Source organism: Phyllostomus discolor, chromosome 4 (genome assembly GCF_004126475.2).
Source record: "Phyllostomus discolor isolate MPI-MPIP mPhyDis1 chromosome 4, mPhyDis1.pri.v3, whole genome shotgun sequence".
Taxonomy (NCBI): domain Eukaryota; kingdom Metazoa; phylum Chordata; class Mammalia; order Chiroptera; family Phyllostomidae; genus Phyllostomus; species Phyllostomus discolor.
Genome location: NC_040906.2, coordinates 46038581 through 46057388, shown reverse-complemented (window position 1 = coordinate 46057388; position 18808 = coordinate 46038581).

Genomic DNA, 18808 nt, shown 5'->3' with positions numbered 1-18808 from the left:
TCAAAATTAAGAATAACCCTGGTGGGTGTGGCTCAGTGGATTAAGTGCCGGCCTGTGAAACAAAAGGTCAATTTGATCAAACAAAGGATTGAGTTGCTAGATTGATTCCCAGTCAGGACACATGCCTGGGTTGTGGGCCAGGTCCCCAGCAGGGAGCACTCAAGAGGCAACCACATATTGATATTTCTCTCCCTCTTCCTTCCCCTCTCTCTAAAAATAAATCTTTTTTGAAAGAAAGAGGCTGGTTGGTAAGTATTGAATCAGTGAAGCTGCCAAGAAGGAATGGCAATTTCTTTTTTGAGGGGTGGGGTGAGGAATAAAATCCTTTTGTGAAGAAAAGCTAGACCTCTTTTTTTTTTGCTTTGAAAATTAAATGTGATTAAGAATCTTGACATCTGTTAAGATAGTTAATAAAATTAATAACAATGTGTCTTGTCCAAATCCTTGAAAAAGACAAATGAAATACTTTGACTAAAGAAAAGCACTTAAGACCAAAACTTTAAATTCTAAAAACGGAGTGATTCCTTATTCCAAGAGATCTTTAAGTCAAATTCTACCATGCACATCTAATATAAAAGGTATCTCAGAACATGACTTGAGTGAGGAAGTATGTGCACATTCTCTAATAAAATTACAATCATTGGTGAGAGCATTGTCCCGTGCACCAAGGTTGCAGTTCAGTCCCCTGGTCAAGGGACACACGAGTCTCCACAAATGAATGCATAAATAAGTGGAACAACTCTGTTCTCCCCACCCCTTTCCTCCCCCTCCTCTCAATCAATCAATCAATAAAAACAGTAGTGAAGACAAGAAGCCCTAACAATTTATATTTAGGATAATACAGGAGTAAAATGTAGAAGTACAAAAGTTTTTCATATAGGGTAGAGATTGTGGTGGGAGACTTAATACACGTTCTGTGGACTTACCACAATACAAATCAAATAGAAGAGAAATTTAAAGTGGGAAAAACTGCATATAGGAAAAAGGATATAACTTGTCTAATGCAATAGTTTTTAAGTCAATCAGATGGCAATACTGAGTGACAGGCAGCATAGAGGACCCAGAACTATTCTGCACATCAGCTGATTTGTAATATTTATAGCTGTGTTAAAAACAAAACAAAACCCCTCAAACCTGCCCTCTTCAGACTCTGTCCTGTCACTTACCCTCAAGCTGAAATCCCTTGGACCCCTTGGATTTCCCAGAGGAATGAAGTGGGTCCTTATTTGGTGCCCACATGCTGAACAACGGCATTTGGAGTGTACAGGAGCTGAAAACAATCTGTGGAACCTGATAATCCCCTGGAGTGCATTTTAAAGGACAGAGGTTGTACAGTTCTATTCTTTGGCCACAAGACATTAAATAAAGGAAATGAAAGCATCAATCCCCTGGTAAATGATTTTAAAACTCTCTTCTAAACATCTGTGTTGTTAACAAAAAGTAGGTGGTGATGTGTTTATGCTGAAATGCAAGTTTATAGCCATTGTTTCATAAAGAGGAAAAAGTGAGTTAAATATGCTGCAACACTAGAAACAAAATTGGCAAAAATCAATTAGAAATAAATTAGAAATGTAAAAAAGACAACCTCTTGGTAAATGCATTTTTTTATAAAACCAGAACCAGAAATAATAAAGGCCATGAAAAAAACAGGATCTTTTAAAAATAAATGCTGCCCTTGCCAAGAGGCTCTGTAGGAGTGTCATCCTGTACACCAGAGGCGGTGGGTTTGATTCCAGGTCAGGGCACCTACCTAGGTTGTGAGTTCTATCCCATTGTGGGGTGCATACGGGAAGCAACTGATCAAACAATTGATGTTTCTCTCCCTCTCTAAAATCAATGAATATATCCTTGGGTGTGGAGTACAAATAACACAGATGTCCTCAATTATGTTTTAAACATTTGTTAAATGTTCAGTACACATATTTAGAAAATTCTCTGCACACGGATTTAAAAACCTGAGCAGGTCAATAGCCACAGAAAAAACTCAGGTAGTTGTCAGTGAATTGTATCTCCTCAGAAGATCCGTGGTCAACTTTATACATTCTCCCAGGCCTTTGAGAAGTACATTATCCCTGTGGCATATAATTTTGTGTGTGTGCAGACAGGAAAAGGTGAATATGCTTCATTTTGGATACCTGACATTAAAAATGAAAGGCAAAAATGAAAGCTATAGATTTTAGTTCACCCATAAATATGGGTGCAAACGAATCTAAATCAATTATTAGAGAGTACAAAGCATATGTCCAAAAACAATTCATTGCCTAGTAGGGCTTGTCCTTTGATGAAAGGGAAGTTCACATTAAGGAAAACAGTATAATACATATCTTAATAAGACCATAATGAGATCTGTTTGCCCAGTCGGTACTAGCTCATTCTTAAAATCATGCAAATGTACACTGTTCATGGTTCATGTACACTTATGCATGGTTTACTTGAATCAATAACTTTCTGGAGGGGTGGGATTGCTCCGATTTACATAAATGAATATACATGGATAATGGGAGAGGCATGGAGTGGCTATTGGCGTAGCAACAAAAATATCTAAAATTGCTTCTTAGAAAAGAGCTAAATTTGGCCCTGGCTGGCGCAGCTCAGTGGATTGAGCGCAGGCTGCAAACCAAAGTGTCGCAGGTTTGATTCCCAGCCAGGGTACATGCCTGGGTTGCAGGCCATAACCCCCAGCAACCACACATTGATGTTTCTCTGTCTCTATCTCCCTCCCTTCCCTCTCTAAAAATAAATAAATAAAATCTTAAAAAAAAGAGAGAGAAGAAAAGAAAGAAAATAACCTTGAAAAAAAAGAAAAAAAAGAAAAGAGCTAAATTTATTGAGCCGTTATTATTTGCCAGGCACGGGGCTAAATAGTTTATATACATCTCGAACCTATGAAGTAAGTACTGTCATTCCTGTTTTATAGAAAGGAAGCTAAAGTACATTCAGAGAGATGAAGTAACTTTCATCACATGTTAACATCCCACTAGCCAAACCAATCCCCATGGTAGAACCCCAAATTCGAAGGGCGAAAACATTTAATATTTTGTGGAAAGAACTTCAGAGTTACAGTGGTATAGGATATGGGTACAGGGAGAAGAGAAGAATTTAGACCAGGAGTTTATTATATCCTCCATGATTTTTTTATTATATAAAATGTATCATGGAACTTTCAAATACATAATATACACAGAACAGTGTAATGACCTCCTCCATGGCAACATGTGGGCTAGTGGTGTCAGGCTGAGCTTCTGTCCTCCTGCCTCGGGAAGACTCCCACTCCAGTACAGCTGTAGTGCCAAGCGGGAGTCAGCAGCAGCTTCTTAAAACTTCCCTGTGAGGCAGTAGGGGTGCACAAGGATCAGCAGCCCAGCTCCTAGTTCCAGTGAACCTGTCTTTGATCTCCATCTCAATGGGAAGAGATTTATTCCCCCAAAGAATATGGACTCTCGCCCTGGCTGGCGTAGCTCAGTGGACTGAGCGCAGGCTGCGAACCAAAGTGTCGCAGGTTCGATTCCCAGTCAGGCCACATGCCTGGGTTGCAGGCCATGGCCTCCAGCAACCGCACATTGGTGTTTCTCTCTCTTTCTCCCTCCCTTCCCTCTCTAAAAAATGGATAAATAAAATCTTTAAAAAAAGAGAATATGGACTCTCAATTGCTTCTACCTACTTCACCCAGCGTCCAGCAGGGCCATGGCTCCAGCTCCCACTTTCTTCATTGTATTTATTTTTTGTTCCTGCCTCACAGAATGTTTATGTTGCTGAACAAAGTTATTTTTTTAAGCTGTGTATTTTTTTTCTTTCATATATTATGTATCACAATCACGGATATGAAGCAGGGGGATACCTAGAACCTTGGACTTTCGATAGCATTGCCACTCAAAAATCCTAGAATCCTAAATGAAGGTTTTCTTTATTTTTCTGTGGTGGTTTTTAAAAGTAAAATATCTTTAACACTTCTTGGCACATACGCATGCCTAAGTTTAGTATATTACAAAAAATAAGCAGTTTCTTAATGGATAGACATAATGTTCAAATTCAGTATTTTTTAAATGATCAGGCAAATGATTACACAAAAGGAAAATAAAAATATTCCTTATCCTTGCCAGTAAATCTGATCATCAAGATAAACTACTTTTAAATGTATATGTTAAATATTAGTGTATTTTATCACAGCCCGGTAATCCCATTCTCTTCTCTATGCCTTATCCAGATTTTTATGTTTTTTGTTTGCTTGTTTTACTTTTTATTGTATAAATTTTAAATATAACATGCAGAGTAATGTAATAACCTCAATGCACCTGTGACTGTGCTTCGTAATTATTAATCATGGTAAATCTTGTTCCGTGTATACCAGGGCCTGGGAAACTATGACCTGTAGTCTGTGGGCCAGATCCAGCCCCCCACCTGTTTCTGTAAATAAATCTTCATGGGAGCACAGCCTTGCTCTTTGTTTGCATGATGCGGATACCGACTTTCATGCTGCAGTGGTGGAGCTGAGTAGCAACAACTGAGATTGTATGTCTTGCCAAGCCTAAAATACTATTTAGCAGTTTACAAAAAAGTTTGCTGATCCCTGAACTATACTCTCACCCACTCCCCTCAGCAAATTATTTTTCATATTTAATTTTAAAGTATTTCAGTATGTATTCTAAAAGATAAGGACTCTAAAAAACAGTACCATTCTTACACATACGCACAAAGCAGAAATTTATTCCTTTTGTCTCCTACAAAACTCCCACTGAATGACAAGTGGGAATTCTTTAATGCTTCTTTTTCTTCCTGACTCATTCTTCAGGTCCACCCATGGTCTAACAAACCATTTGCTTACCTTTGAAAGAGCTGCAGGCTTTTCTTTACTTTCATCGGTATTTCCCTCTCAGTAATTTTAACATCTTAACAGATACTTTATCTGTGAACGACTCCAAAAAATAAATATTCTGAATTGAACAAAGTATGTAAGAAAGTAAGTAAGCAATAATTCCATAGAGAGATTTTAGCAAAATCACAATTTGAGATATCGTAAAGGTCCTATAGAAAAATATGGCATATAAAAGCAATCTTGCATTTTTAATATATTGTATTGATTATGCTATCACAGTTGTGCCATTTTCCCCCATTTATTCCCCTCCGTCTTGCACATACCTCCACCCACATTCCCTCCCCTTTAGTTCATGTCCAGGGGTCATACATATAAGTTCTTTGGCTTCTACATTTCCTATACTATTCTTAACCTCCCCCTGTCTATTTTCTACCTACCATTTATGCTACTTATTCCCTGTACCTTTTCTCCTTCCCTCTCCTTCCCTCCCCCTCCTGCTTCCTCCCACTCCCCCCCTGATAACCCTCCATGTGATCTCCAGTTCTGTGATTCTGTTCCTGTTCTAGTTGTTTGCTTAGTTCATTTTGTTTCAGGTTCAGTTGTTAATAACCGTGAGTTTATTGTCATTTTGCTGTTCATATTTTTATCTTCTTTTTCTTAGATAAGTCCCTTTAACATTTCATATAATAAGGGCTTGGTGATGATGAATTCCTTTAACTTGACTTTATCTGGGAAGCACTTTATCTGCCCTTCCATTCTAAATGAAAGCTTTGCTGGCTAGAGCAATCTTGGGTGTAGGTCCTTGGCCTTTCATGACTTGGAATACTTCTTTCCAGCCCCTTCTTGCCTGCAAGGTTTCTTTTGAGAAATGAGCTGACAGTCTTATGGGCACTCTTTTGTAGGTAACTGTCTCCTTTTCTCTTGCTGCTTTTAAGATTCTCTCCTTATCTTTAATCTTGGGTAATGTAATTATGATGTGCCTTGGTATGTTCCTCCTTGGGTCCAACTTCTTTGAGGCTCGCTGAGCTTCCTGGACTTCCTGGAAGTCTATTTCCTTTGCCAGGTTGGGAAAGTTCCCCTTCATTATGTTTTTAAATAAGTTTTCAATTTATCACTCTTCCTTTTCTCCTTCTGGCACCCCTATGATTTGAATGTTGGAACATTTCAAGATGTCCTGGAGGTTCCTAAGCCTCTCCTCATTTTTTTTGAATTCTTGTTTCTTCATTCTGTTCTGCTTGAATATGTCTTTCTTCCTTCTGGTCTACACCATTGATTTGAGTCCTGGTTTCCTTCGCATGACTGCTGGTTCCCTGTACATTTTCCTTTATTTCACTTAGCGTAGCCTTCATTTTTTTTTCTCTAATTTCTGACCGTATTCAACCAATTCTGTGAGCATCCTGATTACCAGCATTTTGAACTGTGTATCTGATACATTGGCTATCTCTTCATTGCTGAGTTGCATTTTTTCTGGAGCTTTGATCTGTTCTTTCATTTGAGCCATTTTTTTCATCTTGGCACACAACCAGCACATAGTAAGGGGCAGAGCCTTAAGTGCTCACCAGGGTGGGGCAATCAGTCACTGCATTGTGATGCTGCCTGTGGGGGAGGGGTCCAAGAGGGAACAACACTGCTTGCTCCACTCTCTTCTAGATTTCAGTCCCTTCCCCTGCTTCCCACAAGCAAATCTGGCCTTTCTGGTGCTGATTCCTGTGTGGGTGGGTTTGTGCACGTTCTAGGACCCTGTGGGTCTGTCCAGCTAACTCTCCTGTGAGGCTGGGAGTTTCTCCCACTGCCACCTCACCCCCCACTGGTGTTTTCAATCAGTGGTTTGAGACTTTACTTCCCTGCGCTGGAACCCTGGGTTGTGCAGTCTGTCTTGCTCCCCAGTTGTTCCTCCTGGTTTATCTGCACACAAATGTGGGACCACCCAGTCAGCCAGCCACCACCTGCCCACCCTGGTCCTCCAGCCACCTCCGTGCCTTGTGTTCTCTCCACCCCGGCTGCCTGTCTCTGTCCCTCCTACCAGTCTGCATGAATATTTCTTCTTTAACTTCTTGTTGCCAGACTTCCACACAGTTCAATTTTCTGGCATTTCTGATTGTTTTTTGTTTTTAAATTATTGTTGTCCTTCTTTTGGTTGTTTGAGGAGGCACAGTGTGTCTACCTATGCCTCCATCTTGTCCGGACACAGACTTGCATTTTTTAAAAGACTAATAATGTTAAAGATTCTTTTTTTTGCTATAGTAGTTTTTTTTTCTTGAGAAAACCAAGGAGTTTATTTTTAGAGGTTTTAACAGTTAAGTGATTCTTAACATTTCTAAATAACATTTGATAGCTTTTTATAGTTTACCTGACAATTTTATGGGAGCTGTCTCATTTAATATTTATGGCAGCCTAATGAGGTAGAAATTATTTTCATACTAAATGATTCCACTGACACCCAAACCCATGCTATCTGCTTAAAGTCCAGCCATGCTGCTGAACCAGAGGTCACAAGTCTTGCCACAGGGCAGTTTTAAACAGGTTCTTTCACCTAACAGGCCTTGGTTACATAAATGTAAACTGTTACACAAAGTTGTATTAACTATATTACTTCCAAGGTATGCTAAAGATACATATCAATACAGTGCAGATATTAGAATAAAGTCTTATGAAATCTGTACTTTTGGAGCTTAGGATTTCCAGCACAGAGTGTTCTATCCTTAGAATTCAAAGAGCAAGAAACAATCCATTATATAACTTTCATGAACTCCTTTTTAGCATTTTTTTCTACATCCGTTAGAGGTGGCCATAAATAGAGGTTAGGAGGAATGTCTGATTCCAGTGTTCAGGCAGAGAAGGTACACACTAAACCTGCAACATCTTCTTGTGCTAGGAAATAGTCACAAAAGTTCTTTGTACTCTTTTTGCAAGTTTTCTGTACACTTGACACTGATTCAAAATGAAAAGATTTTTCACAAAAATGCAAAAGTAAATGCACATTAAGTTGTAGCAGACTCTCACAGATACATCACATAGTGCCATTTCCCTTGGTCGCAGATAGAGATTACAAAAATTTCTTGCCCATCTTTCTACATGACAAAAACTAGTATCAAAGGCAGTTGTCTGTAAAAGCTTTAATAATAATAATATTTATTGTCCTGTTGGGAAGCGTGAGCAATTTGAAAGATAAAACAAGAATCTTCATCTATTCAGCAAATGTTTGCTGAGTAACTACACACATCGAGCTCTGTGGTGGGTGCTAGTTCCCTCTCGTGGTACACCACCCAAAGCCCCCTTTGGGACAGGAGGCCTTAACCCCCAGCTGCTAGCAGTGCATAGGACAGACAAGATCATCCTCAGCCATTAGCCTCCTTCAGGAATTGCCTCAGCTGAAGAACAAATGCTCCCTTCCCCGGGAACGCTGCAACCAGTCAAGGGGAGGTAGAAAGCCTGGCCCTCTTGCGCCAATTCAAGGCTTTCTAAAGGGTCGCCCTGTCTTCTTCAGAGCATTCCAAAGGACTAAAGCTGAGAATCCATCACAGCTCAGCTTTCTCCTCTGCCAGTTCTTTCCCTTTCCTTGCCTTCCCTTTCATAAGTGATGATCCTTAGAACACTCTTCGTGAACCTCCTGCCTGCTGATCTGACTCTGACTCAGAGTCTGCTTCTCAGGGAAGCCAGACTGTGCCACCCTGGAGCCAAGAAGGATCATTACTTTTCAATTTTTTGGCTATTGAACAGGGCTGTAATTTATAACGTTAAATAGTATGGCAATTGTCTTGCCTCTTGCCTACTCCACTTGCTATTTCTTTATCAACTAGCATGAAACACAGAGACTAAGAGAATGAAAACAGAAAGAACACAGGCAGAACCCAAAGTCTGTCTTGGGAAGGCAAGACAGAGACATAGGGCAGGCTTGTCGTTCCCGCCACCTCCCTTTTCTTTGCTCTTCTCTCTTTCAGCCCAAACTGTAGGAGACCATTCTGCGTGGTGTGGGCCCAGCTCCCACTGGGAGATGCACAGGACCCATACCCATGGATAGGTTCTCCCATGGGGAATCAGGCCTGCAATGTGCCGAGGCCACTTTGCTCTTGCTCTTGCTCTTGCTAAAAAACTCCCTCACCCTGAATTGAGGATGTTTATTGCAAAGTAACTTACTAAAATCCATGCTAAACCTTCTAAGGATGAGTGTAATCGATTCAACTACTTTTCCCTTTTCATGTGCAAATGTCCTTCTTCTATGATGTGATTAATGGCATTGGCTGCTTTGTTTTCTGTAAAAGGTAACTACATAAAGTGAACTTGTGCATAGTAAATGAGGACCATCATGTAATGTGCCGAGAAACCCAGTAAAGGCTGGTCACAGCAAGGGCCAAGGCTGTTGCTCCCCTTGAGAGAAAAGCCATGCTGTCCCTTTTCCTCCACCCGACTCAGTAGTCCATGTGAATGTCTCATTTCATCCATAATGACGCGGACACTGTGGGCTGGTGTCTGCATCACCAAACCTCCCAGTGATTCCCTGTGTCGCGTGTATTCATATTGCATGCCTCCTCATTTCTTAAAAGAGTAACATTCTCACTGAAGTGTTAGGACTTAATGTGTCATTCTCTTTAAAGAGTTTGCAGTAGGAAGAATCTGTTGTTTTTTTGAGGCTTACTATAGCTCAGAGCACTCCTGCAGAGTGATGGAAAGAAGGCAATGAATCTGTTGGCATTAGTAAGATGGATGTTTTTGGTACCCTACCGGACCATCCATGCAGGAAATTCTCTTCCCATTTATACATTGACTGAAGTTCTCTTAAAATAAACCTTGGGAAATACCTTAGGAAAAACTAATTTTTGGAACCACTCCTATTTGAAAAATCGTTATAAATCATGCCAGGCATTAACAGATTAAATCATGTTTGAAGAAACAGTGAGATTTAATTCACAGGGACATAAATTAGCTCTATCTTCATTTGTTAACATCTATTTTTAGTACACATGGGCAGTTCAAGTCAATATTTAGATTAAGAAAACAATAATCTATCATTAGGAGTGTGAAGTTTAAAATTCTGACAAATTAGGTAGTCTTGGATATCACTAAATATTTTTTAAACTGTCCAAGTTATAAACATGTGATATGCTATTTGTTCTACAAAACAAATACCCTGATTTTCATTACTTTTTAATGCAATAAAATATTTTAATGTTTCAACTTAATGCCTCAAGGTTTTATCTAAACAGACACATTAAGTTTGTTGGTTTGTGTTTGCCTAATTATCTCTTTTCTGTTTTTAAAATGCCCTTTACTGGTCATTTTTTCAATCATTCCATATGTGTCCTTATTTTGGGGAAGATGTAAAAGTTGTAGCTAATGGCTGCACCATGATAACCAGTGTCCTACCTGGGTTTTTTGTTTGTTTAATTTTTATTGAATTTATTGGGGTGACATTTGTTAATAAAATTATGTAAGTTTCACAAGCCTATAATATATCATCTGTATATCGTATTGTGTGTCCATCACCACAAATCAAGTCTCCTTCCATCTCTATTTATCCCCCCATTACCTTCTTCAACCCCACCCCCACCCCTTTCCCTCTGACAATTACTGTTGTGTTGTCTGTGCCTATGAGGTTGTTTTTTTTTCTTAATCTCTCCACCTTTTTCACTCAGCCCCTCAACCTTCCTCCCCTCTGACAGATGTCTGTCTATTTTCTGAATCTGAGTCTGTTTCTATTTTGTTAGTTTATTTTGTTCATTAGATTCCACATATAAGTGAAATCATATGGTACTTGTTATTCTTTGACTGGCTTATTTCTCTTAGCATAATACTCTCCAGGTCCATTCATGCTGTCAAAAGGTGGGATTTTCTTGTTTTTAATGGCTGAATAGTATTCCATTGTGTAAATGTACCACAGCTTTTTTGTGGTACTCATCAACTGACGGGCACTTGGGCTGCTTCCAAATCTTGGCCATTGTAAATAATACTGCAATGAACATAGGGGTGCTTATGTTCTTTCAAACAAAATGACTGGACAAACAAAATTGAAACAGACTCATAGATGCAGAGAACAGAATGACAGTTTCCAGAGGGAAGGGATTTGGGGGGCTGGGCGAAAAAGGGGAAGGGATTAAGAAGTATGAATAGGTAGTTACAAACAGTCACAAGATGTAAAGTACTGCACAGGGAACACAGTCAACAATATAGTTACAACTATGTACGCTGCCAGGTGGGTACTGGGAATATCAGGGGGAACACTTTGAAAAGTATATGATTATCTCACTACTATGCTGTATACCTGAAACTAATACAAAATAATATCAAATGTAAACTGTAATTGAAAAAGAAAATATGAAAAAGAAAAAAGTACCTGTTTCCATACTCTTATCAACATCAAATTTTGTATTTTCTCATGATCTTTGGTGAATGACAGAATGAAGGGAAAAGAAACAGTATCTCATTTTTCCTAATTAATGGTCATTACAAAAAATAGTTTCTCAAAGATGATAAAAGTAACCTTAACACCAAGAATAACAGATAACCAATATTAACACATTCTTTGTATATACAAACATTTTCTGTTATGGCTTTTACTTTTGATGTTGTGATTACATTAGATAGATTTTTACCTATATATTCTTCCAATGATTCTAAGAATGTGTTTAATTTTTAAGTTTTGAATTGTGGTAAAATATGCTTATATAAAATTTACATCTTACCCATTTTTAAATTCACAGTTAAGCATGTTTAGGTGTATTCACATCATCACACTCCCAGTCTCCAGAACCTTTCTGTCTTGCAAACCTGAAACCATAGCCATTCAACAACTCCCCAAGTCCTCTCCCCTAGCCCCTGGCAGCCGCCTTCTACTTTGCATTTCTGTGAACTTGACTCCCATAAATTCTCCATATACACGGAATAATGTGGTATTTGTTCTTTTGTTCCTGCCTTATTTCACTTAACATAATGTCTTCTAGTTCATCTGTGTTTTACTGTGTGTCAGAATTTGTATCCATTTTATGGCTGAATAATATTCCATTGCATATAAATAAATATATATAATAATATTTTATATATGTAAAATATTATTATATTTTACATATATAAAACAATAATCTATCATTAGACTAATATTTTATATATGTAAATACTATTTATGTAATAAATATTAATATTTTATATGTGTAAAGTATTATTCTATATTATAATATATTATATATTATATGTTATATATATATAATATTTTGTTTATTCACTCATCTCTCAGTGGATGCTCCAGAAGTGGAATTTCTTAATCACATAGTAATTCATCCGTCAAGGGACACTAGGGTTACTTGTACCACTTAGCTATTATGAACAATGCTGCTATGAACATATATACAAGTATCTGTTCATGTCCCTGCTTTTACTTCCTTATACCCATAAGTGGAATTGCTGATTGGTGTGGTAATTCTGTATAATTTTTTGAAGAACTGCAATACTTTTTTCTATAGTGACCACACTGTTTTACATTCCCACAAACAGTGTACAAGAGTTCCAATTTTTACACATCCTCACATACACTTATTTTATGTTTTTTTTTTAAATATAGCAGCCATTCTGATGGCTGAAGTGATCATTTAAATATCTTCTCCCTTTCTCATGTTCTACCCTTCTTCCTCTCTTCATATATTGGATCTGCTTCTATCTAGTTGTTAGCTTTATAATTTTGGGCTGGAAACATGGCCTCTGCTGGGTCCAAGCTCATCCTCATAACTTAGCAACCAAACAGAAATAGAAATGCTTCCCCCTTAGCTCCAACTTGAAAAATCTCAGGGAAGGACACTGATTGGTATAGATAAACCATACACTCATCCTTTGGACCATTCACAATAGCCGAAAGGGTATAATATGATGAACTCTTCTTGAGTCATATGCATATCTTTCTGGGAGGTGGGGGTTATTCTGCAATAGAATGGTACCTCTCAGCCTGACCATGGAGAGAATGAACAATTCCCCCAAATCCGTGATGGGCTGAGTAGGACAAGTATGGCCTTGTGAAGAATCATTGTGAGCTAGCTAGTCAACCCAATGTGTGTCTACTACACAAGTCTTAATATATGTGTCTACTACACAGTTGAAACCTTGATTGCTAGCATTTGAGTTCTTCATTTTCTGCTGTTTTATTTTTCTCCTCTTTTCCACAAAGGATGTAAAAGAGAAGTGGACTACTCTGATGAATGATTTCCTTCCCGCCAACCTGTTTATCTTCTTTTAGAACCATGGTTTAAAGACAAGACCTACTATTTGATGAGAAGTATCCTCTACTTTAAGAGAGTTTTTAACTAGAAATTGTGTATTCACCTGCAACATTTCAAAATTCACATGTTTATACTCTTGTTCATGTACTTTTCAATTCTATCTTCTCTGAGAAGGTCAAATATTACATACCATCTGTTTCTGTGAACAGAAAGTACATCTTATGATGAACAGAGCTTTTGTAACTAAGAAAATAAGACTCTTTGTTTTAAGTATCATAATTTAAAAACCCCATGGTGGAAAACCAAATTATATAGTTTATTAATAAGTGAAGTGGTGATTCATCTATTGCTATTGCCATATAAAAGTTACATTTAAATGTAATACATACATATGTTTTACTTCCTTAAAGAATGAAGCCAAAATTAATGACAAATTAATGTCAAAATTAATTTTATGACAAGGAAATGTCCATTATCTTGTTCATCACTTAAATATTTTTTAAAATAATGTAGTATTCATCTATGTATCAGAAACAAACTTCTTTAATATTTTTAAAAATATATTAAATTATTTAACCCCTGATTCTAAGACCTTAGACCTCCAAAGTCATGAAACAGTGATAATGATTAATCTAAATTAACTGATGGAAAAAGAGGAACAGAAAAAATCTACTCCAATGTCTCACAAAGTGCTGATCATGGAATAGGGAAACTCAGACTATCCTGATGTCCCCATTCAATTCCAAATCAATTTGGAATTGTATACCTCTAAGTATTAGGCAAAATTAGCATAAAATTTTAGATGAACAATGAAACTACAGAATAATATAACAATATAACAATGCTTTCCCAGATAAAAGACAAATAATCAATTTAGGGGGAGAAACAGTACAGTCATCAATATTAATTGTTTATTTCATTATAAATACATTATAAATGGCCATTGAAATAATAAATTTTATAACTGTATATGCTTTGCTTAAGATGTCATGTCAGCCACTGATTGGACTTCTCTGTAGTGAAACTGCATTGAAATGTCTGAAATAATATGTAATAAAAGAGCTGCTTAGTGATAGGGCGGCCAGCTTTGAGCATTTGTTGTTGTTGTTGTTGTTGAAAATATGTTCATTGTGTTATGATTTATACTTCTGTGTTTCAAATTATAAACTACTAAAACAAAATATGTCAGCAGCTACAACAAAACTAGAAATGAAAATAAAAGGAGTTGAGAAATGATTGATTTACACTTTACCTTTGCAACTGTCTGTTCCTCGGAGAACCGTGACTTTTGCATCTTATTCATCTCAGTGTGATCAGGACCTGATACCTCCCCTGGCTTATAAAGGCCTTCAGGAAATGTGTGTCAAATAAAAGGAAGAACAAAAAGGCCTTGGGGGTGGGGGGAGGAAAGGAAGAAAAGTGGGGAGGGAAAGGAGAAAGGAAGTTTTAACTTTTTTTTTTAACTTTCATTGTGGGTCAAATGTCACTTAAATAGAGAAGAACATCAGAGTCTGAGGCCCAGTGGCAGGAAAAAGGGGAACTCTAGAAGACCAGAATGCCAGAAGGCACCACATTTCTGCTACTGGGACCGTCTGTGCTCTGAATCCCCACTGGAAACAACAGTCTAGGTAACTACTAACAGAACAGTATATGAGGAATCTAAATTTGTCTGCAACTCGGTCTTTCTGTGCAATGACTCCTTCATAGGTTGGGTTCTTACCAACCTTGAAGGCCAGAAAGGTGAGAGAATGGAGGGCATTCAAGCTCTATTCCTCCCCCGATCACCTCCAAATTTAATTATTTATTTGCCAAATGCCTATCAAATCTGTCCTTTCCTTTAATTTTAATCTTGGGTCTTTGATGTTAAAACAGGGTATATATCCTGATAACCTTACTGAATATCCAGATTTATACATACTCCTCAAGGATAACACAAAAAATTAAGTGCCACTATCAGACTCTTAATAAATACAGGATGAAGGTTATTTCTAACCTCTTGGCATTAATGCTACTACTAAAATAAATTGCATTCTATATTCTGTTCCATCATTACTGTGATAACACTACCATGTACATCCTGAATCTGTGTACATGATGGGAAATGCCATCCTTGTTAAGATTCATAGAATGCCTTCTCATTAATTGCCTAAAATACTAATTTCCACTAGTATTACAACTAGCCAAATAGCAAAGGTCAGAAAGTTTTTTAATACACTGTGTTGGAAAGGATTAGGGAAATTGACCCTCAACTTTTGTGAGTATGAATTAGTACAGACACTTTGGAAGACAATTTGGAAATAGTTATCAAAATTTTAAAAGCATACAACCACAGATTTAGCAATTCCACTCCTGGGGATTTATTTTATAGACATGCATATCTGTGAAATATTTATGTTTTAGGATATACATTATATTAGCCAAATTTGTAAACAAACTAAATAGCCATTGTAAGGGAATCATGGTGATAATTTTATAATATGCCAATTTGGCTGGGCCACGGTGCCCAGATATTTGGTCAAACCCTCTGGATGTTTTCCATGAGGGTTTTTTGATGAGATTCACATTAAATCAGTGGACTTTGAGTAAAGCAGATTTTCCTTGATATGCTGTGGGTCTCATCCAATAATTGAAGACCTGAATAGAACCAAGGCTAACATCCCTTGAACAAGAAGGAATTCTGATGGCTTTGGGACTTGAAAAACAACATTGGTTCTTCTTTGGTCTCCAGCCTAGTAGCCTTTGACATGAACTACAGCATCAGTTCTTTCCCAGGTTTCCTGCCTTCCAGCCTACGTTGCAGATGTTGGATTTTCCGGCCTCCATAGTAATTAATCACATGAGCCAATTTCTTAAAATAAATCTCTTTCTGAGCCTTGGCTGGCGTAGCTCAGTGGATTGAGCGCGGGCTGGGAACCAAAGTGTCTCAGGTTCTATTCCCAGCCAGGGTACATTCCTGGGTTGCAGGCCATAACCCCCAGCAACCGCACATTGATGTTTCTCTCTCTCTCTATCTCCCTCCCTTTCCTCTCTAAAAATAAATAAATAAAATATTTTTTAAAAAATAATAAAATAAATAAATAAATCTCTTTCTGAATATATATATCCACCTATTGTTTCTGTATCTATGGAGAACCTTACTAATGTGAGAACTGATTAAATAAAGTACGGTGCATCCATCCAATGGAACACTATGTAAGCATTAAAAAGGAATGCAGTATTTCTATAGGCATTAATATAGAATACTGTTCAAGAGGTATTCTTCACTTTAAAAAAGCCTCAGTATGAAACATGTATACAGTGATATATAGGTTCTACCCATATATTAGCTCCCTTGCATATTGAAAAGCTCTTTCAAGACATAAGAAACTGTGGGAGGCTGCTCTGCATGGTGTGGGCCCAGCTCCCACTGGGAGATGCACAGGACCCACACCCATGGATAGGTTCTCCCATGGGGAATCAGGCCTGCAATGTGCCGAGGCCACTTTGAGTCTTGTTCTTGCTAAAAAATTCCCTCACTCTGAATTGAGGACATTTACTGCAAAGTAACTTCCTGAAATCCATGCTAAACCTTCCAAGGATGAGTATAATCGATTCAACTACTTTTCCCTTTTCATTTGCAAATATCCCTAGTCTGTGATGTGATTAGTGGCATTGGCTCCTTTATTTTCTGTAAAAGGTAACCACCTAAAGCGAACTTGTGCATAGTAAATGAGGACCATCTTGTAATGGGTGGAGAAACCCAGTAAAGGTCTGTCATGGCACAGACCAAGGCTTTTGCTCCTCTTGAGAGAAAAGCCATGCTGTCCCTTTTCCTCCACAGGACTCGGTAGTCTATATGAACGTCTCGTTTCATCCATAATGACTCGGACACTGCGGGCCGGTGTCTGCATCAAGAAACTGGCTCTGACTGGTGTGACTCAGTTGATTGGGCATTTTCCTCAGAGGCACAAGGTTGCCAGTGTGACTCCCAGTGAGGCCACAGGCCTGGGTTGAGGCCTGGTTCCTGGATAGGGCTGTATGAGAAGCAAGAGATTATCCCTTCCTCTTTCTCTAAAAATAATTTTTTTAAATCTTTAAAGAAGAAAAAGACATAAGAAACCAATACCAGTGTTTCCTCCGGGGAGGGGAACTAGACTTCTGGCAGCAGGGAAGAGAAAGAAATTTATTTTTTACTCTATATTCTTTTTTACCTTTTGGATATTATAAAGTGCTTATATTAGCTATTCAAAAAATAATTGATTATTTTAAAATATTCTTACTTTAAGCCAAATGTATTTTTCATTGACAATTCTTTGTTGCATAGTTTTTGAGAGATTTGAGAGGAAGTAGAATTTTAGACCATTTAAAAATACAAATTGTATTGGTCTGAGTCTGAGTCATTATGTGTTATGGTGTATAATAATTTTATATTCTGCATTTGAAACAGCATTGTATTCACTTTGATTTCAATTTATTAAATTGGTATATGCATTCACATTATAAATAAACAAAGGCATATTTATATGTAACTTAAATATTTGTAATTTAAAGTTTGAGTCGTTTAAATTCAAGCAGCAGTTACAATGTATTTCATAACTCCTTTTTTTAACATAACATAAATTTACCATTTTAACCACTTTTCGGTGTGCAGTTCAGAGCCGTTAAGTAGACAGACATTGTGGTACAGACATCACCAGCAGCCAACCCCAGAGCTGTTTTCATCTTGAAAAACTATTTCATGGCTCTTCATTTTACTTCATTTCCCTTAATTATTACTATAAATGCAACATTTATTTTATTCCTTTATCTTTAAAAATGCTTAATAGAACTTTTAAATGGTAACTATAGCTAACAGACAGTATCAGATAGTAGGAAGTTACTAAGAGAGTAGATCTTAAAAGTTCTCTCTTACAAAAACATACACACATACACACACATTCAAACCATGTGAACTGATGGACGTATTAACTAAACTTGTTGTGGCAATCATTTTACAACAGATACATATATCAAATTGACACATTGTACTTCTGGCCAAGGTGGAGGCATAGGAGGATAAACTGTACTTCTTCACACAAGCAAAAGAAGGACAACAACAAATTGAAAAACAAAAAAGAACCAGAACTGCCAGAAAATTGAACAAGTCTGACAACCAAGAATTAAAGAAGAAACATTCATCCAGACCTGTAGGAGGGGCAGAGACAGGCAGCTGGGGTGGAGAGAACACGAGGCAAGAAGGCAACTGGCGGGCCAGGTGGTCCCACATTCACGTGGGGATAAACCGGGAGGATTAACTGAGGAGCAAGACAAACTGCACAACCCAGGGTTCCAGTGTGGAGAAGTAAAGCCTCAAAAACCTCTGGCTGTAAAAACTGTGGGGGTTGCAATGGTGGGAGAAACTCCCAACCTTATAGAAGAGGTCAATGGAGAGACCCACAGGGTCCCAGAATGTACACAAACCCACCCACGCAGGAATCAGCACCCGAAAGGGCACAATCTGCTTGTGGGCAGGGGGGGAAGTGACAGAAAGCTGGGTGAGAGCCCAGCAAGCAACATTGTTCCCTCTCAGACCCCTTCCCCACATACAGTACCACAACACAGCACAGTGGGGTGCCCCACCCTGACAAATACGCAAGGCTCTGCCCCTTACAGCGTAACTGGTGCACCCAGACAAAGAAATATGGTCCAAATGAAAGAACAGATCAAAACTCCAGAAAAATAACTAAGTCACAAGGAGATAGTCAACGTACCAGATGCAGAGTTCAAAACACTGGTAATCAGGATGCTCACAGAAATGGTTGAGTACAGACACAAA